This window comes from Bos grunniens, chromosome 21 (genome assembly GCF_055505025.1).
Source record: "Bos grunniens cultivar Pamir isolate PY7600 chromosome 21, Bosgru_T2T1.0, whole genome shotgun sequence".
In the NCBI taxonomy this organism is placed as follows: Eukaryota; Metazoa; Chordata; class Mammalia; order Artiodactyla; family Bovidae; genus Bos; species Bos grunniens.
The window spans coordinates 25594833-25622327 of record NC_141185.1 but is presented as its reverse complement, the minus strand read 5'-3'; the positions used below and the strand labels follow the sequence as shown (position 1 = coordinate 25622327).

Genomic DNA, 27495 nt, shown 5'->3' with positions numbered 1-27495 from the left:
CATGACTATTGGAAAAACCATGGCTTTGACTAGAGGGACCTTTGTTGGCAAAGTAATGTCTCTGCTTTTTAATATGCTGTCTGGTTGGTCATAACTTTTCTTCCAAGGAGCAAGCGTCTTTCAATTTCATCGCTGCAGTCACCATCTGCAGTGACTTTGGAGCCCCCCAAAATACAGCCTGTCACTGTTTCCATTGTTTCCCCATCTATTTGCCCTGAAGTGATGGGACCAGATGCCACGATCTTAGTTTTCTGAATGTTTAGTTCTAAGCGAACTTTGTCTCTCCTCTTTCACTATCATCAAGAGGCTCTTTAGTTCTTCTTCGCTTTCTGCCATAAGGGTGGTGTCATCTGCATATCTGAGGTCATTGATACCTCTCTCTTCCTTTCCCGATTTGGAACCAGTCTGTTGTTCCATGTCCAGGTCTAACTGTTGCTTCCTGACCTGCGTATGGCTGACCTCAAGAGGCAGGTCAGGTGGTCTGATATTCCCATCTCTAAGAATTTTCCAGAGTTCGTTGTGATCCACACAGTCAAAGGCTTTGGCATAGTCAATGAAGCAGAAGTTTTCCCTGGAACTCTTGCTTTTTCCGATGACCCAACGGATGTCGGCAATCTGATCTCTGGTTCCTCTGCCTTTTCTAAATCCACCTTGAAGAGCTGGAAGTTCAGGGTTCACGTACTGCTGAAGCCTGATTTGGAGAATTTTGAGCATTATTTTACTAGCGTGTGAGATGAGTGCACTTGTGCGGTAGTGTGAGCATTCTTTGGCATTGCCTTCCTTTGGGGTTGGAATGCAGACTGACCTCTTCCAGTCCTGTGGCCACTGCTGAGTTTTCCACATTCAGCACGTTCACAGCATCTTTTAGGATTATGAAATAGCTCACCTGGAATCCCATCAACTCCACTAGTGAAGGTCCTAAGGCCCACCCACTTGACTTCGCATTCCCGGATCTCTGGCTCCAGTTGAGTGATCACTGCTGCTGCTGCTAAGTCGCTTCAGGCGTGTCCGACTGTGTGCGACCCCATAGACGGCAGCCCACCAGGTCTCCCTCCTCCCTTGGATTCTCCAGGCAAGAACACTGACTGGGGTGGGTTGCCATTGCCTTCTCTGAGTTGAGTGATCGATCACACCACCTTCACTACTTTCTGTATAACACCTATTATTCAAAGTGTTGTAAACTTAACAGAGACCCTTTCCCCAAATGGGGAAAGTGACAAGCGTTCATAAGAAGGGTTACAACTGGAGATACAACTGAGAAGATTCCGTGGTTTGAACGATTAAGCACATCACACTCAGCGCAGCGCAAAGTACAACTTTCTGTGCATCATCAGTACAAGTAACGAAACATACTGCATAATGCCGAAGTGATAGGAACTTTATTAAAAATACGCAGTAACCGCCGAAAGAGCAGACTACGTAACCACTATAAGCTCGTCTATTCTTCATAAACCACGTTGATCAGGGGAAAGCGCGAACGCAGTCCCCCACTACCACAAATTATGCAGTCGAGTTTCCCACATTTGGGGAAATCGCAGGGGTCAGCACATCCGGAGTGCAATGGATAAGCCTCGCCCTGGGAAAACCACCTTCGTGATCATGGTATCTCCCCTGCCAGGTAAGTATGAGTTGATATCCACCCACCGCCCAGCACCCTCGAGCTCGCCCCACTCTGCACGCACGGTCACTTCCCTCGCACCACCTCCGCACACTCAGCTCCTGCTCGTCCCTCGGCCCGGCCTCGCCCACCCGGGGAACAACCTCAGGAACCTCCGCGTGTGCACACGCAGGACACCGAGGCCCGGGAGGAGCGGGACCAGCAGCCTCCGCGCGCCGCTCATCTACATACGCCACGCCCCCATACCGGTTGTGTGACCAACCAATCCCCAACCTAGACAAGTTGCCTTGAGGTTTCTGGGCCCGCAGCGAGAAGACGCGACCTGGAGGGGGAGCCCGGGAAAACAGGAGTTCTGGGCGGCCGGAACCCCGCATTTGAGAGTGAGGGTGTGAGTCGCGGCTCCGTTCTAGTCTCACCTTCCGATTTTGTTTTCACAGCCAGACCGAACTCATCCCCACTGGGCATGGTTATTATGAGGACCTTTCCCTCCCCCGACCCCCGTTAAATATTTAAGTAATAAGATTTCCGCAGTCAATTTAAAAGCGATCGCTTTATTCGTAGTGTCTTCCTGAGTTAGCATCTCCATCAACTACTTCAACACATATCTGCTTCAAGATACACACTAAACCAAGTGAAAGTTAGAGGGGAAAAAAGTCAAGAATCTAACCTTGAAGAAAGTAAACCAGGGCAAGGTACAAACTTCTTCCACTTTGCAAAGAATACAGTGCTTGAGTCAAGTATATAGTACTGGCAAATACAAAGTTTTAAATTTTATTTTGGCCGTTGCCCTGCGATTTGCAGGATCTAAGTTTCCCCACCAGCGACTGAGCCTCTGCTCCCTGCAGCGCAAGCACCATCCAAACCCTACCTGTCTTTCAAAATCCATCTGCAAGCAATGGGTGGCTCAGTTACTAGATAGAAAGATCCTTTAGGATTCCTTTCAGCCACGAGATGCTGCACCTATGGTTACTCCAACTGTATGATTGCTGTGATACCTTTTCAGATTCTCCCTCTGCTTGTGCTCTTTCTATGCTTTGAAATCTTGTAGGATAATGTACCACTCATATGCTATATATTTCTGTGGTTTTGTTTGTTTCTAGACTGTGCCTCTTGGCTTGTGGGATCTTAGTTTTCCAACCAGGGACTGAGCCCAGACCCACTGCCCTAAAAGGGAGGAGTCCTACTGGACTGCCAGGGAACTCCCTTCCTTGGTTTTCAACTATTGTTCCACCCAGCTTTCTTGGGAGGTACAATACTCTCCCGTGAGTAACAATGACATGAAAGAGACACCTGTTAGGAAACCCATTTTTCTTTTTCTGAGAATTGTGGCCCTGGTCAGGGCCACAATTACATCCATATTCATTCTGATCCACAAAGTTAAGTCATTACTTATTTACTCCCATAAATTTAAAACTAAGAATTGGAAATGCTAACGAGTTGGTTTTGATTCTAGGACTAGGACTTTGATTTTAGGACAGAACAAGTAAACTCAGGGGCTGAGCCTGTCGATTTTTGGTGGTTACATGTGCTAATGACAAGCAAGCAAAGGGAAGCAGGAGTATGTAGCAAACTGAAACAGAGAGGCTTTCCCTGACCCCCTTTGTCAAACACTGTAAGCCCTCACCCCAACCCCCGCTCTCCGTCGTGTCTTCTCTATCCCTTAACCCACGTTTCCCCCTTCTACTTCATGTTACTTGTTTGCTTACTTCTGTATCCCTCTTCCATTTCTCTATTGTTGCACAAAAATATCACCCCCACCCCCCAAAAAAAACACCCCCAAAGTTAAGAGCTTTGAAACAAAACCACTCATCTATTTTCATCCAAATCTGCAGTTTGGGAAGGGATTTCTCTCTTCCCCAATGTCTGGGGTCACAGTTTGGGGCTGAAACCTGAGTGTGTCCCTTTTCCATGTATGGCTCTTGGCTTGTGGGATCTTACTTCTCCAACCAGGAACAGATTGGAGACAAAACTTTGGTCTTCTGTTGAAGAAGATGATCGGTAGGCTGTGACCACCGGTCTTTGAGCTAGACTCAGGCAACCATTCCCCTGTCCTTGGAATGTACCCTCTGCTTACTACTCCCACAGTGGGAGCTATCCCAAGGAAAAAACCTTGAGGAAGTAAGGCGTTGTTGAGATCGTCTGAACAGCATACCTGACAACCCAGTTAAGGCCTTTTTATAACTTTTAAGATTTGGCAGGTAGGGGTAGAGAGCTACTCCTCTTTCAGCCACCCAAGACAATTTTAGTAAGTTCCTATGCTTCTTGGACCTGCCATCTACCAACTTACGGTGGCCTACCTCTATCTTAGAGAAAGCAATGGCACCCCACTCCAGTATTTTTGCCTGGAAAATCCCATGGATGGAGGAGCCTGGTGGGCTGCAGTCCATGGGGTCTCTAAGAGTTGGACACGACTGAGCGACTGCACTTTCACTTTTCACTTTCCTGCATTGGAGAAGGAAATGGCAACCCACTCCAGTGTTCTTGCCTGGAGAATCCCAGGGCCAGGGAAGCCTGGTGGGCTGCCGTCTATGGGGTCGCACAGAGTCGGACACGACTAAAGTCACGCAGCAGCACCTCTATCTTTACTCTCTCCTTAGGGAGGGAGAAGAGTCAGGTTCTAAAGCAGCAGCTTCCTCGCAACATGGCAGCCCCAGTGTTGTCAGCCTTCTTATTCACAGCTCAAGTCGGCCACACAAGGTTCTCAGAGACACAGAGGAAGATGCAAGGCTTCTGCTGACCTAGCCTCAGAATCCCCTGAAAATCACTTGGGCCTCATTCTATTGGTCAGCCTAGTTACTGGGATTCCAGGGGAAGGGTAGACTCTAAGTGGGCAGAGTAGCTGGGATATAAAATGTCTCATTTACTCTCTAAAAATTGTTTGGAATTCCCTGACGGTCCAGTTGCTAGGACTCTGTGCTTGCGCTGCAGGGAGCAGAGGCTCAGTCGCTGGTGGGGAAACTTAGATCCTGCAAATCGCAGGGCAACGGCCAAAATAAAATTTAAAACTTTGTATTTGCCAGTACTATATACTTGACTCAAGCACTGTATTCTTTGCAAAGTGGAAGAAGTTTGTACCTTGCCCTGGTTTACTTTCTTCAAGGTTAGATTCTTGACTTTTTTCCCCTCTAACTTTCACTTGGTTTAGTGTGTATCTTGAAGCAGATATGTGTTGAAGTAGTTGATGGAGATGCTAACTCAGGAAGACACTACGAATAAAGCGATCGCTTTTAAATTGACTGCGGAAATCTTATTACTTAAATATTTAACGGGGGTCGGGGGAGGGAAAGGTCCTCATAATAACCATGCCCAGTGGGGATGAGTTCGGTCTGGCTGTGAAAACAAAATCGGAAGGTGAGACTAGAACGGAGCCGCGACTCACACCCTCACTCTCAAATGCGGGGTTCCGGCCGCCCAGAACTCCTGTTTTCCCGGGCTCCCCCTCCAGGTCGCGTCTTCTCGCTGCGGGCCCAGAAACCTCAAGGCAACTTGTCTAGGTTGGGGATTGGTTGGTCACACAACCGGTATGGGGGCGTGGCGTATGTAGATGAGCGGCGCGCGGAGGCTGCTGGTCCCGCTCCTCCCGGGCCTCGGTGTCCTGCGTGTGCACACGCGGAGGTTCCTGAGGTTGTTCCCCGGGTGGGCGAGGCCGGGCCGAGGGACGAGCAGGAGCTGAGTGTGCGGAGGTGGTGCGAGGGAAGTGACCGTGCGTGCAGAGTGGGGCGAGCTCGAGGGTGCTGGGCGGTGGGTGGATATCAACTCATACTTACCTGGCAGGGGAGATACCATGATCACGAAGGTGGTTTTCCCAGGGCGAGGCTTATCCATTGCACTCCGGATGTGCTGACCCCTGCGATTTCCCCAAATGTGGGAAACTCGACTGCATAATTTGTGGTAGTGGGGGACTGCGTTCGCGCTTTCCCCTGATCAACGTGGTTTATGAAGAATAGACGAGCTTATAGTGGTTACGTAGTCTGCTCTTTCGGCGGTTACTGCGTATTTTTAATAAAGTTCCTATCACTTCGGCATTATGCAGTATGTTTCGTTACTTGTACTGATGATGCACAGAAAGTTGTACTTTGCGCTGCGCTGAGTGTGATGTGCTTAATCGTTCAAACCACGGAATCTTCTCAGTTGTATCTCCAGTTGTAACCCTTCTTATGAACGCTTGTCACTTTCCCCATTTGGGGAAAGGGTCTCTGTTAAGTTTACAACACTTTGAATAATAGGTGTTATACAGAAAGTAGTGAAGGTGGTGTGATCGATCACTCAACTCAGAGAAGGCAATGGCAACCCACCCCAGTCAGTGTTCTTGCCTGGAGAATCCAAGGGAGGAGGGAGACCTGGTGGGCTGCCGTCTATGGGGTCGCACACAGTCGGACACGCCTGAAGCGACTTAGCAGCAGCAGCAGTGATCACTCAACTGGAGCCAGAGATCCGGGAATGCGAAGTCAAGTGGGTGGGCCTTAGGACCTTCACTAGTGGAGTTGATGGGATTCCAGGTGAGCTATTTCATAATCCTAAAAGATGCTGTGAACGTGCTGAATGTGGAAAACTCAGCAGTGGCCACAGGACTGGAAGAGGTCAGTCTGCATTCCAACCCCAAAGGAAGGCAATGCCAAAGAATGCTCACACTACCGCACAAGTGCACTCATCTCACACGCTAGTAAAATAATGCTCAAAATTCTCCAAATCAGGCTTCAGCAGTACGTGAACCCTGAACTTCCAGCTCTTCAAGGTGGATTTAGAAAAGGCAGAGGAACCAGAGATCAGATTGCCGACATCCGTTGGGTCATCGGAAAAAGCAAGAGTTCCAGGGAAAACTTCTGCTTCATTGACTATGCCAAAGCCTTTGACTGTGTGGATCACAACGAACTCTGGAAAATTCTTAGAGATGGGAATATCAGACCACCTGACCTGCCTCTTGAGGTCAGCCATACGCAGGTCAGGAAGCAACAGTTAGACCTGGACATGGAACAACAGACTGGTTCCAAATCGGGAAAGGAAGAGAGAGGTATCAATGACCTCAGATATGCAGATGACACCACCCTTATGGCAGAAAGCGAAGAAGAACTAAAGAGCCTCTTGATGATAGTGAAAGAGGAGAGACAAAGTTCGCTTAGAACTAAACATTCAGAAAACTAAGATCGTGGCATCTGGTCCCATCACTTCAGGGCAAATAGATGGGGAAACAATGGAAACAGTGACAGGCTGTATTTTGGGGGGCTCCAAAGTCACTGCAGATGGTGACTGCAGCGATGAAATTGAAAGACGCTTGCTCCTTGGAAGAAAAGTTATGACCAACCAGACAGCATATTAAAAAGCAGAGACATTACTTTGCCAACAAAGGTCCCTCTAGTCAAAGCCATGGTTTTTCCAATAGTCATGTATGGATGTGAGAGTTGGACTATAAAGAAAGCTGAGCACTGAAGAATTTAACTGTGGCGTTGGGGGAGACTCTTGAGAGTCCCTTGGACTGCAAGGAGATCCAACCAGTCCATCCTAAAGAAGATCAGTCCTGAATATTCATTGGAAGGACTGATGCTGAAGCTGAAACTGCAATATTTTGGCCACCTGATGTGAACAACTGACTCATTGGAGAAGACCCTGATGCTGGGAACGACTGAAGGCGGGAGGAGAAGGGGACGACAGAGGATGAGATGGTTGGATGGCATCACCGACTCAATGGACACGGAGTTTGAGTAAACTCCGGGAGTTGGACAGGGAGATCTGGCGTGCTGCAGTCCATGGGGTCCCAAAGAGTCAGACACGACTGAGCGACTGAACCGAACTGAACTGAATAGGTGTTAGAGGTTATACTAAGCAGATCAGATGAAGACAAATATAATATCTGTAAAATCACTTACTGTTTCAGTCGTGCCTGACTCTGCGACCACATGGACTGCAGCATGCCAGGCTTACCTGTCCTTCACAGTCTCCCAGGGTTGCTCAAACTCATGTGCATTGAGTCGGTGATGCCATCCAACTAGCTCATCATCCTCTGTCACTGCTTTTCCTCCTGCCTTCAATCTTTCCCAGCATCAGGGTCTTTTCCAATGAGTCAGCTCTTCGCATCAGGTGGCCAAAGTATTGGAGTTTCAGCTTCAGCATCAGTCCCTCCAATGAACACCCAGGACTGATTTCCTTTAGGATGGACTGGCTGGACCTCCTTGCAGTCCAAGGGACTCTCTCAAGAGTTTTTTTTATATCACTTATATGTGGAATCTAAAAAAAAGGAAGTCAACTTACTTATAAAACAGAAACAATCACAAACAGAAAACAGGCATCAAGGGGGAGTAGGGAGAAGAGGGGGAGGCAAAAGACAGGGATAAACTAGTAGTATGGGATTAACAGTTATAGAACACTATAAAAAATAAATAAGATTTTACTACATGGCACATTGAACTATATTCAGTATCTTATAATAACTTATAATGGCAAGGAATCTCAACTGTATACCTGGAATTAACACAAGATTGTAAATCAACTAGTTTAATATATAAAAAATGTAAAAAAGAATGTGGAGGGAATTTCCTGGCAGTGCAGTGTTTAGGACTCCAGGATTTCACTGATGGGGCAAGACATCAATCCCCAGTCAAAGAACTAAGATCTTGAAAGCTGTGCAGCCCGAAAACAAAAACAGCAGATTTTTTTACATGTACAAAAGAACCCCCAAAGCAAGATAAATACCCCCAAAAGTGGCTAAGTGCTTCCTTTTATTGGCCCTGGTTCCTTTTGCTGGAGAATGACATTTAGAGACTAAAATCTGGTTCCTCTTGTTGATGAATACTGGTGTGTCACTGGTATTAAGTCCTGTACCTATTTTACTCAATGGATTATGTTCCATTATTATCATTACCTTGATTTGGCAGTGGGACTCCTTTCAAACTGGCTCCTGTGTGCTTGATATGCCCCCAAATCAGTCACTGTACATTTCTTCACTTTTCCAGGTTTGCATGTTCCACTACTAAGAGCCTCACCTTCCGTGGAAGCTGATGTACCCCTTCACCCTCCTGCCCACCATGACTTCGGGTTGCAGCGAGGCTTCCTGTGGAGTGATGGAGAAGGCTATCAAAAGCAGTCAGCACACCCAGGCTTAAACAGGCCTGTAGATATCCAGCCTTGGCTGCTCTCCTTCGCCCACCTACCCCAATTCCTGGGCATAAGGGGCTCCTTCCTGGAAGAGGTCAAGGTTCTGTGGACTTCCTGGAGAGGGGGCTGGAGTCCAGAGGGAGGGGCAGAGGGCACGGGTGTCCAGGTTGGACTCTACAAACATTTCAGATCCCACTGGTGTGTGTCCACCACCCAAGATCGCTAGCCCACCCAGCAAAAGTCCTCCAGAGGCACAGCAAGCCACAGTGAAGTGGCCTTCCCTCAGCCCAGTGTGTTGCCACTCCCTGACCAGGCAGCGGGCACCTCTGCCCCTTTGAGGTTGGGGGACAGTGCCTCAGAGCATCCCTGCTAGTTTCTGTGACACCCGGACCAGAATAGTTGGCCATGCTGGTAACCAAAATCCACCCCCCTTCCCACTTCCCCAAACCCAGGTCCCCATGGATTCTACACCTCCACATCCCTTCAGGAATAGATCCAACAAAAGCCTAAGGTTCTTTCTTTTGGCCCCATCTGCTGGTCTTTACAGATGGTATCATTCGAGGCTGGGGTCTCTGCATTCGCAGAGCAATGGACCCTTCTGGAAGGGCACCGGTCAGACTGCAGTGGCACAACCCTCTAGGCCCAGGGAGACTCCAAAGACTCCAGGTCAGAGCATGTTAGTTAGCAGTGGGACAATGAGAAGGGCTGAGATGAGAAGTGCTGGGTGACCACAGGAGTTTGCCAGGAGAGGAAGACAAAGCAGAAACACAGTCTCCAGTTTGAGAGGCAGTTCAGTTCAGTTCAGGCACTGTCATGTCTGACTCTTTGCGACCCCATGGACTGCAGCACGCCAGGCTTCCCTTGTCTGTCACCAACTCCCGCAGACTACTCAAACTCATGTCCATTGAGCCAGTGATGCCATCCAACCGTCTCATCCTCTGTCTTCCCCTTCTCCTCGCGCCTTCAATCAGAACCAGAACCAAAATATGGCTTGTGGCCTCAAGGGTCAGGGACAGCAGCCCCGGGCCCCTGAGGTTTCAGAGAGCCTCGCTGCCTTCGGTGTTCTGCCGAGAGTCCTCTGAGATGGGCTCCAACTGTAAGCAGTCTCGAGTTTCCCTCCCATAGGAAGGGAGAAAGTACCACTCCCTGCTGTTCTCTGTACCCACACCCAAACCAGTCTGTCCCCAAAATAAAGCTGCTCCTTCTTGGTAACAGTCCAGCCCAGTTCCTTCTGGGTGCTCTCTCCACTTCATCCTCTTCTTTCTTCCAATTTAGCCTTAAGGACCCAGCACTAAAGTTAGCCACCTGGTCAGAACCCACAGGCTAGTGGTCTGTGCAACTAGGTGAATTTATGTGCCCCTCATGCTAACATCTCCCCACATGCCCCCCATCCCACCCTCCACCCTTCTCCCTGCCATCAGCTCCCCTTGCTCCCGACTCAGGGCTCTCTGAGCTCTTGTCTGTACTTCTGCTGTCATCTCTACTTTGGCCGCCTGATGCGAAGAGCTGACTCATTGGAAAAGACCCTGATGCTGGGAAAGACTGAGGGCAGGAGGAGAAGGGGACGACAGAGATGAGATGGTTGGATGGCATCATCGACTTGATGGACATGAGTTTGGGTGGACTCCGGGAGTTGGTGATGGACAGGGAGGCCTGGCGTGCTGCGGTTCATGGGGTCTCAAAGAGTCGGACACGACTGAGCGACTGAACTGAACTGATTTCTCCTCCATCAAATGTAGCAGAATGGTGGGGGCGCTTTTCCCACCCTTCTACAGAGTGGGAGCAATCCTTGTTCTTTCCACAGGAACTTGAACCTTCCAGCGGCTACAGGGATAGGTGCAACGGCCTATGAAAGCTGAGGCTTCCCCGGGGGGCACTTCCGGTCCTCAGACGGACAGGACACCTGAATTAGCCGCGGAATTTCTCATCAGCACTGTCAGGCCCACTGAGAGCCCTGCTGACTTTTGCTCCTGCGGGTGCCTACCCTAGTAGGACTAGGGTAGGCAGTGGTTCGGAAGATCTTGGGGTGGCAGCTCTGCCCCGAGAGATGGCTGGGAAAGTTTTCTGTCGCCCCAAGTCCGCACCTGCAGAGACTATATGAAAGGAACAGAGAAAGAGGGGGGGGGGGGTTGGGAGGTTCAAAGACTGTGACTGGGAGAAACAGAGAATGTGACCTTCCTTTGAGGGGAAGAGCTGGAGGCTGAGCCGGCATTGAGGGGTTTTCAGAAAGGGTGCCCTGCTGTCCCTGACTCTGTGATGGCCTGGGTGCTTGTTGGCCGCGCTCCAGGGCTTTTGGAGCGCAGCTGCTGTTTGCTGGGCCTGGGCGCATTGAGCGGGGGCGGGGGCGGGGGTGGGAAAGCGAATAAAAGCGGAGAGGGCGCGGCCGGCGGCAGACCGCGCTGTGGGCCTGCGTGCGGCCTATGGGCAGCAGACGGCGCAGGCGAGTCCCCAGGCCACGGCCAACGCGGGCCTGTGCGGGTGTCCCTGAAAGGCTTTCCCGCCTCTGGCCAAGAAGGAAGGTCGCTGCGCTGCCGCAGGGTGTCGGGCGGGGCAGAGGCGCCGGGGGCGGGGTGCCTTTCACTGGGGAGCAAAAGCAACCAGCACCTCCTTCGAGCCGGAATCGAACCAGCGACCTAAGGATGACCACAGGTGTCGGATCTACAGTCCTCCGCTCTACCAGCTGAGCTATCGAAGGGTGCGCGCCACCAAGCGGCCGGGGACCTTACTTTTTCCGGAAACGATGCACAACCACACTGGGACTCTGGTCGGAAGCCCTTTTGAAGAAATCGGTGGGCGCGCTGCCAGAGTCCGGGTGCGGGTGAGAGGACCAGACAGTCCTGCGGGGTGGCTGCGGCCCGGCCTTTGTGTCGCCCGGCATCGGGGCAGCGAGTTTCAAGATGCCTCGTTTTCTCTCCCCCGTCCCTCTTTCTACAAGTGGGGACCGCGGCCTGAAAGTGAGGAAGAGGGCTAGGGGAGAGGCGTTGGGAAATGGATGGGTGCGTGGGGTGCGGGAGGCCGGGCCGAGGAGAGGGGCACCGCGGAGCCGGCTGCCAACCGCCTAGCCAGCCACCTGGTGCTCTTTAAGTGCCGTCAGTTCAAACTACTCTTTTGGTCAAAATGGTATTATTTGCTGTGCCGCCCTTCAAAGCCAGTATCATCTTGCCTGCATTCTGCAGGTCTCCTATGGATCTCCCTGCTTTCGCTCTGTCACCTTTACAGCCAGAGTGATTTTCTCTCCTTTGCTAGGGGAGTGTGGAAGAGGGGTGGGGGTGGGATGTGGAGGGTTTAGATGAAGCTGCTTCTCTTCTGGAAACTTCTGGTTCACTCAGACTTGAACCCTTACACAGGTCTACACGACCCTCAGTTCTTGTCTCCACCCAGTCACCTCTCTCAGTTTCGGTACCATTCATAAATTTTGTTCTGTATTCAGGACCTTCATGCTCTTCTCCACACACTGGTCTAGCTGACCTTTTGCTAGGGATGCTCTTCCCAGAAGCCCTATGCCCAGCCCCCTCCTCCCTCCAGTCTGCTCACATTGTCACCTTCTCCAGGGAGCCTCCCCTGACTACCGAAATCAACACAGCAACCTGCCTCCTTATAGCAGTTCCCCATCTCCTTTCCTTCCTCGATTTTTTTTATTTACTTTTTTTGTAGCTCTTAACAACTAAGGTACTAATTAATTTGCCTACGGTGTCTATTGTCAGTTTTCTCCCACCTCCACACCCCTTTCTCTAACTAAAATATGATATATAAAACATTTTGCCTTACACCTGAAACTAACACAACGTTGTAAACAACTATGCTGCTGCTGCTGCTAAGTCGCTTCAGTCGTGTCCGACTCCGTGCGACCCCATAGACGGCAGCCCACCAGGCTCCCCCGTCCCTGGGATTCTCCAGGCAAGAACACCGGAGTGGGTTGCCATTTCCTTCTCCGATGCATGAAAGCGAAAAGTGAAAGTGAAGTCGCTCAGTCGTGTCCGACTCTTAGCGACCCCATCGACTGCAGCCTACCAGGCTCCTCGGTCCATGGGATTTTCCAGGCAAGAGTACTGGAGTGGGGTGCCATTGCCTTCTCCGAAACAACTATATTTCAATTTAAAAAGTTATGAAAAAAAATTCCTGAGAAAGTCTGACACCTTACACAGGCCCCTGTCATCCCTTTTTCTTTCTTTCTCTTTTGTCTGCGCTATGCTGCATTTTAGTTCCCTGGCCAGGGTAACCCGTGCCCCGCCCCCCGCATTGGGCGCTCAGAGTCTTAACCACTGAAGCGCCAGAAAGGTCGCTTGACTGCCCTTTGTTAAAGCATTCATTTAAAAGGGCTTGCAATTGTGAAGATGGTTCTCTTACAGCCCAGAGCGTCTGTCAAAGACTGGGAGCCATTCCTTTGAAGTGTAAGCAAGAAGGATAGGGCCTCTGTCTCCCACTTTCTGTGCGAGGACCATCCTAACTTCAGTAACTGCCCGCTGACAAACACGGCTGGCCTGCCTCTCTACTGACCAGCTCTGGTTTTCCACTGCTGCCTCTTCTGAGGCCCCTCCTTCTCATCCTCCCTTTAAAACGCTCCGATCCCCTCGCCCATTTCGGAATGGAGCTCGGTCAGCTCTTTCCCCTGCTGTCAGTATTCACTGAATAAAGTTTGCTTTCAACACTTTCTCTACGGTCTGCTGTGTTTCTCTTTGACCGAGTCAGATCGGAAAGGACCAAAGGACACCTGGGGGGCCGCTCAGTGTCTGCCCGTTGGGGCAACAGGCGGGGGTGGTGGGGGGTGGGATGCGGGGGCAAGGCCCAAGGGCAAGGGCTCCTGACCCCGAGCACCGCGCTCCGGGAGCCCCCGCCTGATGCGGTGGAGGCGACCGCTCGCGCTCTCACCTGATTTTCTCTCTGCAATAGGACCCCGGGCTTTCCTTCTAGCATCACTAGGATAGGCTATTTATCCCGAAGCACTTTCGTCACTTTTACTTAAAAAGACACCGTGAAGAAACATTACCACGCTTTCCTATTAAGGCGGCTTTATGGCTTAACGTCAACCGGCAAATAGTTCTATTCCTGAAATTTCCATGACTAGATGAGTTCAGAGAGGGGAGGGCAAAAATGGGCTGATATTTTGCTGAAAGGAAAGTGAGACCAGACCCCAGCCCCGACCCACCCCCTCAACTGCGGGGCACCGTGAGCTGACGTCTTCCCACGTACCCCCCCCCCCCGCCTGGACGCCACTCGCCCACGCACTCCCCTCACGAGACACCTGCGAGTCTCGGGTGGGTTAATAGGTCCCACGCCCCCGCCTGGAAGACCATGACATCCGGGCATCCCAGCAGGGGGCGTGGTTATGTAGATGAGCGGCGCGCGGAGGCTGCTGGTCCCGCTCCTCCCGGGCCTCGGTGTCCTGCGTGTGCACACGCGGAGGTTCCTGAGGTTGTTCCCCGGGTGGGCGAGGCCGGGCCGGGGACGAGCAGGAGCTGAGTGTGCGGAGGTGGTGCGAGGGAAGTGACCGTGCGTGCAGAGTGGGGCGAGCTCGAGGGTGGTGGGCGGTGGGTGGGCATGAACTCATACTTACCTGGCAGGGGAAATACCATGATCTCGAAGGTGGTTTTTCTAGAGCAAGACTTATTTATCGCACTCCGGATGTGTTGATCCCTGCTATTTCTCCCAATGCGGGAAACTCGACTGCGCAATTTGTGGTAATGGGGGACTGCGTTCGCGCTTTCTCCTGATACTATAAGTGTTGTAAATAATAGGCTTAAACGTTTTCAGGTTTTCTTACAGTTTGTGACATTACAATTTTTTTCAAATAATGGGTAATATAAAAATTAGTTTTTACCAATTTCCTTTTAAGACGTTTATTCCTTACAAATTTGTGAGTGATCTCGGCATTATATTCAGAAACAGATTATTTTGCCAGCAAAGGTCTGTGTAGTTAAGGTTTGTTTTGTAGTAGTCATGCTCGGATGTGAGAGTTGGACTGTGGAAAAAAGCTGCGCGCCGGAGAGTTAATGCATTTTAAACTGTAGTGTGGGGACTCTTGAAAGCCCCTTGGACGGCAAGATCAGCCATGGGTGTTCTTGAAAAGAATGATGCTAAAGCTGAAATTCCAGTATTTTGGCTACCTCATGGGAAAAGTTAACTCACTGGAAAAAATCATAATGCTGGGAGGGGTCGGCGGCGGGATGCTGGGCGGGGACGACAGAGAATGGGGCGGCGGGATGCTGGGCGGGGACGACAGAGAATGGGGCGGCGGGATGCTGGGCGGGGACGACAGAGAATGGGGCGGCGGGATGTTGGGCGGGGACGACAGAGAATGGGATGGCTGGATGGCATCACCGACGCGACAGACTGGCTTTGACTGAACTCCGGGAGTTGGTGATGGACAGGGAGGCCTGGCGTGCTGCGATTCATGGGGTCGCAGAGAGTCGGACACGACTGAGCGACTGAACTGAACTGTTCTCAGGATTGTGATAAACATAAAATTAATACTTGTGAACTATTTTTTAATTTCTGTTAAACAGATTTTAAGGCAGTGAGAGATTTTGCGAAGTAAAATGTTTTACTTGTTCACTTGAACAAGTGATAGAGCATATCTGAGTTTTTGACTATTTCAGATGTTCTTTTAAGTCTGCAGTGTTTGAGCTATTTGAGACTTGGTGTGTCGTGTCTATTACTATGAACATGTCAGGTGTTTTGTCCCTTAACACATTGAGCATAGTTTGAGCAAACTCGTTTTTGTTCATTGAATCGATAATGCTATGTAACTATCTCATTCTTCAGTTGCCTCCTCCTCTTGCTCTCAATCTTTCCCGGCATCAGGTTCTTTCCCAATGCATCAGGTTTTTTGCATCAGGTGGACCAAGTTGAAGCTTCAACTTCAGCATCAGTCTTTCCAGTGAGTATTCTGAATTGACTTTCTTTTTTTCAGGTTGACTAGTTTGATCTCCTTGCAGTCCAAGGGACTCTCAAGAGTTTTCTCCATCACCACAGTTTGAAAGCATCAGTTCTTTGGTGCTTGATGTTTCTTATCGTTCAGTTCCCACATCTATAAATGACTAGTGGGGAAAAACAAAAACATAGCTTTGACTATACAGACCTTTGTCAACAAAGTGATGTCTCTGCTTCTTAATACGCTGTCTAGGTTTGTCATAGTTTTCCTTCCAAGGAGCAAATGTTTTAATTTTGTGGCTTCAGACACCCTCTCCAGCGACTTGGGAGCCCAAGAAAATAAAATCTGTCACTGTTACCACTTTTCCCGATCTATTTGCCATGAAGTGATGGGACTGGATGCCATGTGATCTTAGTTTTTTTGAATGTTGGGTTTTATTTAAGTCAGCTTTTAGAGTTAACCTCATATTTAAGTCAAGTACTTACATTGACTGGAACAAATATATATTTTAAAATGTATATATAACAGTCATTTTGCTGTACAGTAGACTAACACAACATTGTACTCAATTAAAATTGTTTTCATGTCAAATTTAGCGCTTGAGGACATGGATTCAAGTTAGATTTATTTTGATATTATAAAAAGTGCTCTGCCAATAATCACCAATGACAGCTGTTCAACTTCAATACAAACCATTTCTGAGAGTGCAAAGTGGCATTGACTGGAAACATGTATCTGTAGGAAAGAATCATTACCTTTTCAGTACAGCTCAGTTCCAATGTCAGTTATTCCAGAAAATTTAAGTGTCAAGTTCTTGTGTAAATCACCCTTTGGTTTTCCTAAGGTATTTAACTGGCTTCACATGGGAAATATGAATCCAACTGATTTTCTCTTTCACTTTGATAGCAAATAAGCAACCCAAGGTCAGGGTTTGAGCCTTCAAAAAGTGTGGCAGCTGCTGCTGCAGCTGAAAAGCACACAAGTAGGCACTTCCAGGACACTGAAACCAAGAACTGAGAACCATACTATTAGGTTTATAGCCTAATCCCAACTTTTGACTTAAAATTCCATTAACACAACTTTGTTTTCATAACAAAATAAGTGAAAAGTTTTCTTTCTAAAAATTGGAATACCCAAAGTTGGGGGGAAATAGCTGATTTTTCTTCAAAATCTTTTTTCTAGGGACCAAACCAGTAGATAACTGACTCGATGGATGTGAGTCTGCGTGAACTCCAGGAGTTGGTGATAGACAGGGAGGCCTGGCGTGCTGCAATTCATGGGGTTGCAGAGAGTCAGACATGACTGAGCAACTGAATCTGATCTGGGGAATTCCCACGAAGTGCTTTGTCAGAAGTTTTGCCTCTGGAAAAGCTGAAACCTACCATCTAAGTACCTGACTAGTGCTGGTGGTGGTTTAGTCGCTCAGTTGTTTCCAACCCTTTGTGATTCTATGGACTGTAGCCCGCCAGGCTCCTCTGCCCATGGGATTTCCCAGGCAAGAATACTGGAGTGGGTTGCCATTTCCTTCTCCAGGGGATCTACCTGACCCAGGGATTGAACCCAGGTCTCCTGCATAGCAGGCAGATTCTTTACCGCTAAGCCACCAGGGAAGTCCCTACCTGACTAGTGCTTGTACCTGACCCCAAACTCTTTTCTTTTTTGTACTAGATGCTTCACTGAAAAATTAGGTGACTCCTAGCTTGTAACACTTTGCAGCCTTCGATTGACAACATACCCTAAATATTTTATTTATTTATTTTTTTGCCATTTTATTTTTATTTTATTTTTTAACTTTACAATATTGTATTGGTTTTGCCATATATCAAAATGAATCCGCAATATTTTACTTCTGTTTCACAATCCTACAATTTGTCTAGTGAGGCCTTGTTTCTCTGTGAAGCAAGGAGCTGGAACAAAGCTGAGGTGTTGGTTTTCCAGTGTCCTTTAGGAGACTGTTAGAAAATCATCTACAATTACAGACCCTTCTGCTGGGACATAGTTCTGTAAGTTTTCCCATAAATTTCTGTTTTTTTCCTACAGAAAATAGAAGAGTCCTGAAACCCTTGAGGAATCCTTTGCCATCAATATAGGACTCTGTGTTTGAAAACAAAGACTCTGCCATTAGCGGGACAGAAAAATAACCAGAACTCAGATCAACTACACAGATAAACCTCGCAGACGATGGTACTGAAGTCAGGATAACTTCAGGGTTAAAATTGCCAGGAAAATCCCATGGATGGAGGAGTCTGGTAGGCTGCAGTCCATGGGGTCTCGAAGAGTTGGATACAACTGAGCGACTTCACTTTCACTTTTCACTTTCATGCATTGGAGAAGGAAATGGCAACCCACTCCAGTGTTCTTGCCTGGAGAATCCCAGGGACGGCAGAGCCTGGTGGGCTGCCGTCTATGGGGTCGCGCAGAGTCGGACACGACTGAAGCGACTTAGCAGCAGCAGAAGCTTACAGGCCTTAACATTAATGGAATAATAAATTAATTTTTCTGAGATCTTGTATAAATCTACATATTAGTCAATTATCAAATTTGTTACTTCTTTACAAGGTGAGCGCTGTTTTAAAATTCTCATTTTTCTAATTTTTTAAAAACTGGTTTATTCCTTCTAATTGAATTCTTTTTTAAAACTTAGTTGTTTTTGGCTGTGTTGGGTCTGAGTTGCTGTGTGGGTTTCTCATTGTGGTGGCTTCTCTCGTTTTGGAGCACAGGCTCTAGCACGCGGGCTTCAGTAGTTGCAGCTCATGGACTCAGTAGTTGTGGCTCATGGGCTCTAGAGCACAGGCTCAGTAGTGGCGCACGGGCTTAGTTGCTCCACAGCATGTAGTTTCTTCCCTGACCAGGGATGGAACCTGTGTCTCCTGCACTGGCAGGCAGATCCTCTACCACGGAGCCACCAGGGAAGCCCCCTTTTAATTGAATTCTTGACAAAGGATATTGTTTTATACCTGACCATAGCTTATCCTTTTGGTAAATTATTGATTCTGATGGAACTGAATGTATAAACAGGACAAAAAAATTTAAGCATAACATAGTCCCTGCCCATATTGGGCCCTCCCTAGTGTGTGATGTGTATTATACATTAACCAGATCTCCTTAGAGGTGGAAATGCCTGCTGGGCCATAAAGATCATTTTTTTTCTCCCTTTCTTCTGACAACAGCGATGTAACTTCTCAGAAGACTGGCATTCTTTCCCAGCTGTGTCAAAGGGTATGGTGGCTTGCTGCCTGATTTGTACATGCTTACCTGAACTATGCATCTTTGGTGAACTTTATGTAAAATGTCAGTATGTTATTTTGATGTATGATTCTTTGTTCTGAAAAATATATGTGACTGTGCCTTGGATTTCTTTCTCAGAGCTTATCCTGGGTTATAATCCTCAGTTTGACTAGAATAAAATTCTCTTTTTTCTCCTTAATTTGATTGTTAAGTTTTGTTAATTGTTCTCTATCTCAAACTAAAAAAGTGTCGTCATTTGCTAAGGCCCAGCCCCATACATGGATTTGTCTGTTTGGAGGGCTTTTCCAGTGAAGTGTGAGATAGTCACTCTTGGCCATCCATCTCTTCTTTCAGGAGGTACATAGTTACCAAATTAGGGGTCTTTTTCTCCAAGGAGCTCCACTAACATGGCATCTATAGCATAGGACATGATAGCTTTTAATATGTACAGCAGGTCTCCCCTGTACTTTAAAAGGAGAAAAAAATAATACGTGTTTCTCAAGTCAGAGAACTTGTTCTATATGAGAACCATGGAGGAAAAGGAACAAGTAGAAAGGTGGCCCAAAAAACCGGGTTTCTACTATGCTATCACCAGATGGAGAGTAAAACACTTCCAAGAAATTGAAGAGTAGTTCAGTTCAGTTCAGTCGCTCAGTCATGTCCGACTCTGTGACCCCATAAATTGCAGCACGCCAGGCCTCCCTGTCCATCACCAACTCCCAGAGTTCACTCAAACTCATGTCCATCGAGTTGGTGATGCCATCCAGCCATCTCATCCTCTGTTGTCCCTTCTCCTCCTGCCCCCAATCCCTCCCAGCATCAGAGTCTTTTCCAATGAGTCAACTCTTCACATGAGGTGGCCAAAGTACTGGAGTTTCAGCTTTAGCATCATTCCTTCCAAAGAAATCCCAGGGCTGATCTCCTTCAGAAGAGACTGGTTGGATCTCCTTGCAGTCCAAGGGACTCTCAAGAGTCTTCTCCAACACCACAGTTCAAAAGCATCCATTCTTCTGTGCTTAGCTTTCTTCACAGTCCAACTCTCACATCCATACATGACCACTGGAAAAACCACAGCCTTGACTAGACAGACCTTTGCTGGCAAAGGAATGTCTCTGCTTTTGAATATGCTATCTAGGTTGGTCATAACTTTCTTTCCAAGGAGTAAGCGTCTTTTAATTTCATGGCTGCAGTCACCATCTGCAGTGATTTTGGAGCCAAAAAAAATAAAGTCTGTTTCCACTATTTCCCCATCTATTTCTCATGAAGTGATGGGACCAGGTGCCATGATCTTCGGAGAAGGCAATGGCACCCCAATCCAGTACTCTTGCCTGGAAAATCCCATGGATGGAGGAGCCTGGTGGGCTGCAGTCCATGGGGGGTCCCTAAGAGTCGGACATGACTGACCAACTTCACTTTCACTTTTCACTTTCCTGCAGAAGGAAATGGCAACCCACTCCAGTGTTCTTGCCTGGAGAATCCCAGGGACGGGGGAGCCTGGTGGGAGGCCGCCTATGGGGTCGCACAGAGTTGGACATGACTGAAGGGACTTAGCAGCAGCAGCAGCAGCAGCCATTATCTTAGTTTTCTGAATGTTGAGCTTTAAGCCAACTTTTTCACTCTCCTCTTTCACTTTCATCAAGAGGCTTTTGAGTTCCTCTTCACTTTCTGCCATAAGGGTGGTGTCATCTGCATATCTGCTGCTACTGCCGCTAAGTCACTTCAGTAGTGTCCAACTCTGTGTGACCCCATAGACGGCAGCCCACCAGGCTTCCCCGTTCCTGGGATTCTCCAGGCAAGAACACTGGAGTGGGTTGCCATTTCCTTCTCCAATGTATGAAAGTGAAAGTGAAGTCGCTCAGTCGTGTCCGACTCTGGAGACCCCATGGACTGCAGCCCACCAGGCTCCTCCGTCCATGGGATTTTCCAGGCAAGAGTACTGGAGTGGGGTGCCATTGCCTTCTCCTCTGCATATCTGAGGTTATTGATATTTCTCCCGTCAATCTTGATTCCAACTTGTGCTTCTTCCAGCCCAGCATTTCTCATGATGTACTCTGCATAGAAGTTAAATAAGCAGGGTGACAATATGCAGCCTTGACGTACTCCTTTTCCTATTTGGAACCAGTCTGTTGTTCCATGTCCAGTTCTAACTGTTGCTTCCTGACCTGCATATAAGTTTCTCAAGAGGCAGGTCAGGTGGTCTGGTATTCCCATCACTTTCAGAATTTTCCAGTTTATTGTGATCCACACAGTCAAAGGCTTTCACATAGTCAATAAAGCAGAAGTAGATGTTTTTCTGGAACTCTCTTCCTTGTTCCATGATCCAGCAGATGTTGGCAATCTGATCTCTGGTTCCTCTGCCTTTTCTAAAACCAGCTTGAACATCTGGAAGTTCATGGTTCACATATTGCTGAAGCCTGGCTTGGAGAATTTTGAGCATTACTTTACCAGAGTGTGAAATGAGTGCAATTGTGCAGTAGTTTGAGCATTCTTTGGCATTGCCTTTCTTTGGGATTGGAATGAAAACTGCCCTTTTCCAGTCCTGTGGCCACTGCTGAGTTTTCCAAATTTGCTGGCAAATTGAGTGCAGCACTTTCACAGCATCATCTTTCAGGATTTGGAATAGCTCAACTGGAATTCCATCACCTCCACTAGCTTTGTTCGTAGTGATGATTTCTAAGGCCCACTTGACTTCACATTCCAGGATGTCTGGCTCTAGGTCAGTGATCACACCATCGTGATTATCTGGGTCGTGAAGATCTTTTTTGTACAGTTCTTCTGTGTATTCTTGCCACCTCTTCTTAATATCTTCTGCTTCTGTTAGGTCCGTACCATTTCTGTCCTTTATCGAGCCCATCTTTGCAGGAAATGTTCCCTTGGTATCTCTAATTTTCTTGAAGAGATCTCTAGTGTTTCCCATTCTATTGTTTTCCTCTATTTCTTTGCATTGATCGCTAAGGAAGCGATCAATCTTATCTCTCCTTGCTATTCTTTGGAACTCTGCATTCAGATGCTTATATCTTTCCTTTTCTCCTTTGCTTTTCGCTTCTCTTCTTTTCACAGCTATTTGTAAGGCCTCCCCAGACAGCCATTTTGCTTTTTTGCATTTCTTTTCCATGGGGATGGTCTTGATCCCTGTCTCCTGTACAGTGTCATGAACCTCCATCCATAGTTCATCAAGCACTCTATCAGATCTAGGCCCTTAAACCTATTTCTCACTTCCACTGTATAATCATAACGGATTTGATTTAGACCTGAATGGTCTAGTGGTTTTCCCTATTTTCTTCAATTTAAGTCTGAATTTGGCAATAAAGAGTTCATGATCTGAGCCACAGACTGAGTGACTATATATATAGATAGATAGATAGATAGATAGATATGCATGAGGTCGCTCAGTCATTTCTGACTCTTTGTGACCCCATGGACTGTAGCCTACCAGGCTCCTCCATCCATGGGATTTTCCAGGCAAGAGAACTGGAGTGGGTTGCCATTTCCTTCTCCAGGGGATCTTCCTGACCCAGGGATCAAACGCAGGTCTCCCTCATTACAGGCAGACGCTTTACCATCTGAGCCACCAGGGAAGCCCTGATGAGAGTAATGAAAAGTGAAAGTGAAGTCACTCAGTCGTGTCCGACTCTTTGCGACCCCATGGACTCTAGCCTACCAGGCTCCTCGGTCCATGGGATTTTCCAAGCATGAATACTGGAGTGGGTTGCCATTTCCTTCTCCAGCAGATCTTTCCAACGTAGGGATCGAACCCGGGTCTCTCGCATTGTAGGCAGATGCTTTACTATCTGAGCTACCAGGGAAGCTGGCATATATATATATATATATATATATATATATATATATATACACACACACACACACACACACACACACACACACACAGACATATTTCTTTTACCTTCAATGCTAATAGTGATCCTGAGAATTTTAGAACCTATGTTACCCATGCTTACTTAATATGTTGATATTGAAGCGGGTGGTTCCTCCAGCTAGAATTTGAAAAGAGCAGAGGGCTGAAAAAGGGCTTTTTTTTTTTTTTTTTGCCACACCACATGGCATGCAGAAGTTTCCCTAACAGGGATCAAACCCATGCCCCCTGCACTGGAAGCATGGAGTCTTAACCACTGGACCACCAGGGAAGTCCTAAAAGGGAGACTTTTAAATTAAAATAACTCAGGGTCTTTTCTTACCTGACTGTTGTGAGACCACAAGACGTTTACCCGATTCAGTCAAGTCAAGAACCACCAAACCAACACTTGTCCTCGATGCCAGACCATTGAGAATACCATCTCCTGTCAAACCAGGGAATCCTCTCCACGAAAGTAGAAAGAAAATATTTTTACTGAAAAACTACTAAACCACATTGTAATGTACATCACAAGAAATGCACCAAATAGACTGCAAAGACAGGATATCATTCAGTTGGGCCGCCGTAATAAAACATCATGGACTGCCAGGGAGGTTTGAATAATACGAACATTTCCCAGTTTGAGGAGCTGTAAATCCAAGACCAAGATATTGGCAGCTTTGCTTTCTCATGAGGCCTCTTCTTGGCTTGCAGCTGTCCCTCACATCTCCAATTAAGGACATCAGTCATATTGAATTAAGAGATCCACCTTTATGACCTCATTTTAATCTTAATTTACCTCCTTAAAGGCCCTGTCTCCAAATACAGTCACGTGAGGGCCAGGGCCTCAATATATGAATCTTGGGGCAGGGGGAATGACACAATTCACCCCATAACAATAAGAATGTTGCCTGTTATACAGGCAGGCAGATACAACTCATTACATATACGTCTTCAAGAACTTGTCCTCAATAGGAGGACTTGACAGCACCATTTGCTACACAGTTCATTCTAAATTCAACTGGTAATTGGAGTGGCCATCCGTGTGCCTTTATCCAAAAGGAAATAAAACTCGTATCTCCATGGCAAGCAGGTCATTACAACATGGAGCCAGCCACTTTAGCTAAACTCCCTGAGGTAGAGGGAGATGGAGCATTTCCTTCATGTTCACACTTCAAAAAGATGGCTTCAAAGGCCCAAAACAAACATTCTTAGGTTGCAACACTGACAAAAGATTTGTTTAGCTGTTAAAAACACTATGTATCTATGTATCTCAAAAGGAGAGAACATGTATTTGCACGTTTTTTAAGAAACGGGGAGGACTTCCCTATTGGTCCAGGGGCTAAGATTCCACACTCCCAATTCAGGGCTCTGGGTTCCATCCTACTTAGGGAACTAGATCCCACACGCTGCAACAAGGAGCCCGCAAGCCAAAACTAAGTCTGGCACAGACCAAAACAGAAACAAAAGAATAAACAGTTTGAGAAAGAGAGGAGTAAGTATCTTTCCCTTTTTTGCACAGGGGAATTTTTTTTTCTGATTTAGTATTCATCTTCCATTACACGTTACATGTCCCAGTGCCTATGGGGCCGGAGAGCCTGGGCCAGAACTGACTTGGATGATGAAGTGAGTGAAAGTCTCTCAGTCGTGTCCGACTCTTTGCAACCCTGTGGACTATGCAGTCCATGGAAGTCTCCAGGCCAGAATACTGGAGTGGATAGCCTTTCACTTCTCCAGGGGATCTTCCCAAGCCAGGGATCAAACCCAGGTTTCCCACATTGCGGGCAGATTCTTTATCAACTGAGCTATCAGGGAAGCCTGCCTGATAGCTTTATCTTTATCAACTGAGCTATCAGGATGGGGAAGGGCAACATTATCACTAGAGGAAAGGTGCACATCAGGATTGTGATTCCAAGTCTTACAGTGGCAGTCTCCTTTTTTTTCCTGGGCAGTCAGGAGACTCTATACAGCACTTATGAAAAACCTTAGCAAATGGCCAGGGTTTTGCCTGGTCTTCTGAGTCCATTAGAAGCACAAGCCCCTTGTTTTGGAAGGGCTTCATAAACAGGTCTTCGCTGTCATCACATGCCTACATCTTGACAGTGGGGATAATGCTGTCCCAGCCCCTTCTGAAAGCCTAGAATTTGTCCATGGCTGTGTATTATATACTCTCTACCCGCCAACCCTCCAGGACGAGCAAATGACTGGCAACTTACAGAACCCGGTCCCATCCAACGAGTCCTTCCAAACCTCACAACCAAGTTATTAATACCTGCAGCACCAGATTAGAACCTGTTCACGATCCGCTCCTGTCCAGAGAAGCCAACCCCACTGCTATACAGAAGCTCATCACCTTCACTCACTGCTAAGCCTTCTTTGCACAGACACAGAACTTGCCCTTTTCGCCTCAAACATCTCAAAAGTACAAGTCAGTCTTTAGCTCCGAGGTTTTCTCCTGCTGCCAAATACACAACTGCTATTTACTGGGCTGGGGGGCGGGGTGGGGGGAGTATCAGGCAATAGAAAACAACTCGATGGCAGGCAAATTAGAAAGCTTAAAAGAAAAACCTTCAGTTCAGTTGCTCAGTCGTGTCCGACTCTTTGCGACCCCATGAGTCGCAGCATGACAGGCCTCCCTGTCCATCACCAACTCCCGGAGTCTACTCAAACTCACGTCCATCGAGTCGGTGATGCCATCCAGCCATCTCATCCTCTGTCGTCCCCTTCTCCTCCTGCCCCCAATCCCTCCCAGCATCAGGGTCTTTTCCAATGAGTCAACTCTGCATGAGGTGGCCAAAGTATTGGAGTTTCAGCTTTAGCACCAGTCCTTCCAATGAACACCCAGGACTGATCTCCTTTAGGATGCACTGGCTGGACCTCCTTGCAGTCCAAGGGGCTCTCAAAAGTTCACCAACACCACAGTTCAAAAGCATCAATTCTTCGGCGCTCAGCTTTCTTCACAGTCCAACTCTCACATACATATATGACCACTGGAAAAACCATAGCTTTGACCAGACGGACCTTTGTTGGCAAAGTAATGTCTCTGCTTTTTAACACGCTATCTTAGGTTGGTCATAACTTTCCTTCCAAGGAGTAAGCATCTTTTAATTTCATGGCTGCAGTCACCATCTGCAGTGATTTTGGAGCCCTCCAAAATAAAGTCTGACACTGTTTCCACTGTTTAACCATCTTGCGGCCGAGAGGAGCTACCCCACTTCCGAGGTCAGGGGTGGGGGCGGAGAGGAGCTATCCCACACCTGAGGTCACGGGCGGCGGCCAATAGGAGCAACCCCACGTCCAAGGAGCAGCAGCTGCGCGGGTGCAGGAGGGTTGAAAGGAGATACTCCACGTTCAAGGTCAGGAGGGGTTACCCTGAGGAGATACCCCTCATCCAAAGTAAGGAGCAGCGGCTGCACTTTGCTGGAGCAGCCGTGAAGAGATACCCCACGTCCAAGGTAAGAGAAAGCCAAGTTAAGACAAGTGTTGCGAGAAGGTATCAGAGGGCAAACACACTGAAACCTTAATCACAGAAAACCAGCCAATCTGATCACACGGACCACAGCCTAACTCAATGAAACTAAGCAATCCCGCCACCCAAAACAAACTGGTCATGCTGGAGAGGTCTGATAGAATATGTTCTACTGGAGAACGGAATGGCAAACAACTTCAGTATTCTTGCCTTGAAAACCCCTGAAAAACCTCTGCTGCTGCTAAGTCGCTTCAGTCGTGTCCAACTCTGTGGGACCCCATAGACGGCAGCCCACCAGGTTTCCCCGTCCCTGGGATGCCAGGCAAGAACACTGGAGTGGGTTGCCATTTTTTTCTCCAATGCAGGAAAGTGAAAAGTGAAAGTGAAATTGCTCAGTCGTGTCCGACCCTAACGACCCCATAGACTGCAACCTACCAGCCTCCTCCGTCCATGGGATTTCCCAGGCAAAAGTACTGGAGTGGGGTGCCATTGCCTCTACAAAACAAATTAACAAGGTTAAAAAGCAAAAGATCATATAACCTAGCAAAGCATGTGACAAAAGTGTCAGAATACGTATATTTCAGCTCAATTGTTCAATCGTACTTCACAAACTCCTAGAATTCAAGCAAACGCAGATGTAGTGAGTCCGTGGTACCATTCAACAAAAGTATATACTCCTATTTCCTATAGTTACTTCCCATTTTTCCCCAAGAACACAATTCTCACACCTGCGTACGTTTTTTAAGATTACTAGCTTATTCAACATAAACAAAGATTCCACTCCAAAATACAAACACGTGAGACCCATTTGTACCAGCTGTCTTTAAGACCAAAAAAGACTCAGGGGAAAGCGCGAACGCCGTCCCCCACTACCACAAGTTATGCAGTCGAGTTTCCCACATTTGGGGAAATCGCAGGGATCAACACATCCGGAGTGCAATGGATAAGCCTCGCCCTGGGAAAACCACCTTCGTGATCATGGTATCTCTCCTGCCAGGTAAGTATGAGTTGCTACCCACCCACCGCCCACCACCCTCAAGCTCGCCCCACTCTGCACGCACGGTCACTTCCCTCGCACCATCTCCGCACACTCAGCTCCTGCTTGTCCCTCGGCCCGGCCTCGCCCACCCGGGGAACAACCTCAGGAACCTCCGCGTGTACACACGCAGGACACCGAGGCCCGGGAGGAGCGGGACCAGCAGCCTCCGCGCGCCGCTCATCTACATACCCCACGCCCCCTGCCAGGATGCCCCGGATGTCATGTTCTTCCGCGCGGGGGCGCGGGACCTACTAACCCCACCCGAGACTCGCCGGTGTCTCGTGAGGGGAGCGCGTGGGCGACTGGCGACCAGTCAGGGGGGACCTGG

The 27495-nt window shown here is 48.1% G+C and overlaps 2 long non-coding RNA genes and 5 other non-coding genes across 16 annotated transcripts; 3 read left to right on the top strand and 4 right to left on the bottom strand.

Annotated features, from left to right (window-relative positions):
* Positions 1-1462: 1462 nt before the first annotated feature.
* On the bottom strand, positions 1463-1626 carry LOC147349284 (U1 spliceosomal RNA). The gene has a single exon (XR_015150804.1). It is a non-coding gene; the product is annotated as a U1 spliceosomal RNA (small nuclear RNA).
* A 3751-nt stretch (positions 1627-5377) lies between these two features.
* On the top strand, positions 5378-5541 carry LOC147349283 (U1 spliceosomal RNA). Its single transcript, XR_015150803.1, has one exon. It is a non-coding gene; the product is annotated as a U1 spliceosomal RNA (small nuclear RNA).
* A 5771-nt stretch (positions 5542-11312) lies between these two features.
* TRNAY-GUA (transfer RNA tyrosine (anticodon GUA)) lies at positions 11313-11402 on the bottom strand. Its single transcript is given in 2 exon segments — positions 11313-11348; positions 11366-11402. It is a non-coding gene; the product is annotated as a tRNA-Tyr (tRNA).
* Positions 11403-14033: 2631 nt separating this feature from the next.
* Positions 14034-19005, top strand: LOC147349280 (uncharacterized). 8 transcript variants are annotated; one of them, XR_015149764.1, is made up of 3 exons: positions 14034-14177; positions 15509-15584; positions 17619-19005. It is a non-coding gene; the product is annotated as an uncharacterized LOC147349280 (long non-coding RNA). The 8 variants fall into 8 exon arrangements; XR_015149758.1 differs by having other exon boundaries at positions 14053-14197; positions 15470-15584; XR_015149757.1 differs by having other exon boundaries at positions 14063-14431; positions 15470-15584.
* LOC147349281 (U1 spliceosomal RNA) lies at positions 14254-14417 on the top strand. Its single transcript, XR_015150682.1, has one exon. It is a non-coding gene; the product is annotated as a U1 spliceosomal RNA (small nuclear RNA).
* Positions 14459-27328, bottom strand: LOC147349278 (uncharacterized). 3 transcript variants are annotated; one of them, XR_015149765.1, is made up of 3 exons: positions 27190-27328; positions 26564-26623; positions 14459-15744 (listed from the first exon to the last, which is right to left on the bottom strand). It is a non-coding gene; the product is annotated as an uncharacterized LOC147349278 (long non-coding RNA). The 3 variants fall into 3 exon arrangements; XR_015149766.1 differs by having other exon boundaries at positions 14529-15744; positions 27207-27320; XR_015149767.1 differs by lacking the exon at positions 14459-15744 and adding an exon at positions 25834-25970 and having other exon boundaries at positions 27190-27304.
* Positions 26970-27133, bottom strand: LOC147349279 (U1 spliceosomal RNA). The gene has a single exon (XR_015150660.1). It is a non-coding gene; the product is annotated as a U1 spliceosomal RNA (small nuclear RNA).
* Positions 27329-27495: the final 167 nt, after the last annotated feature.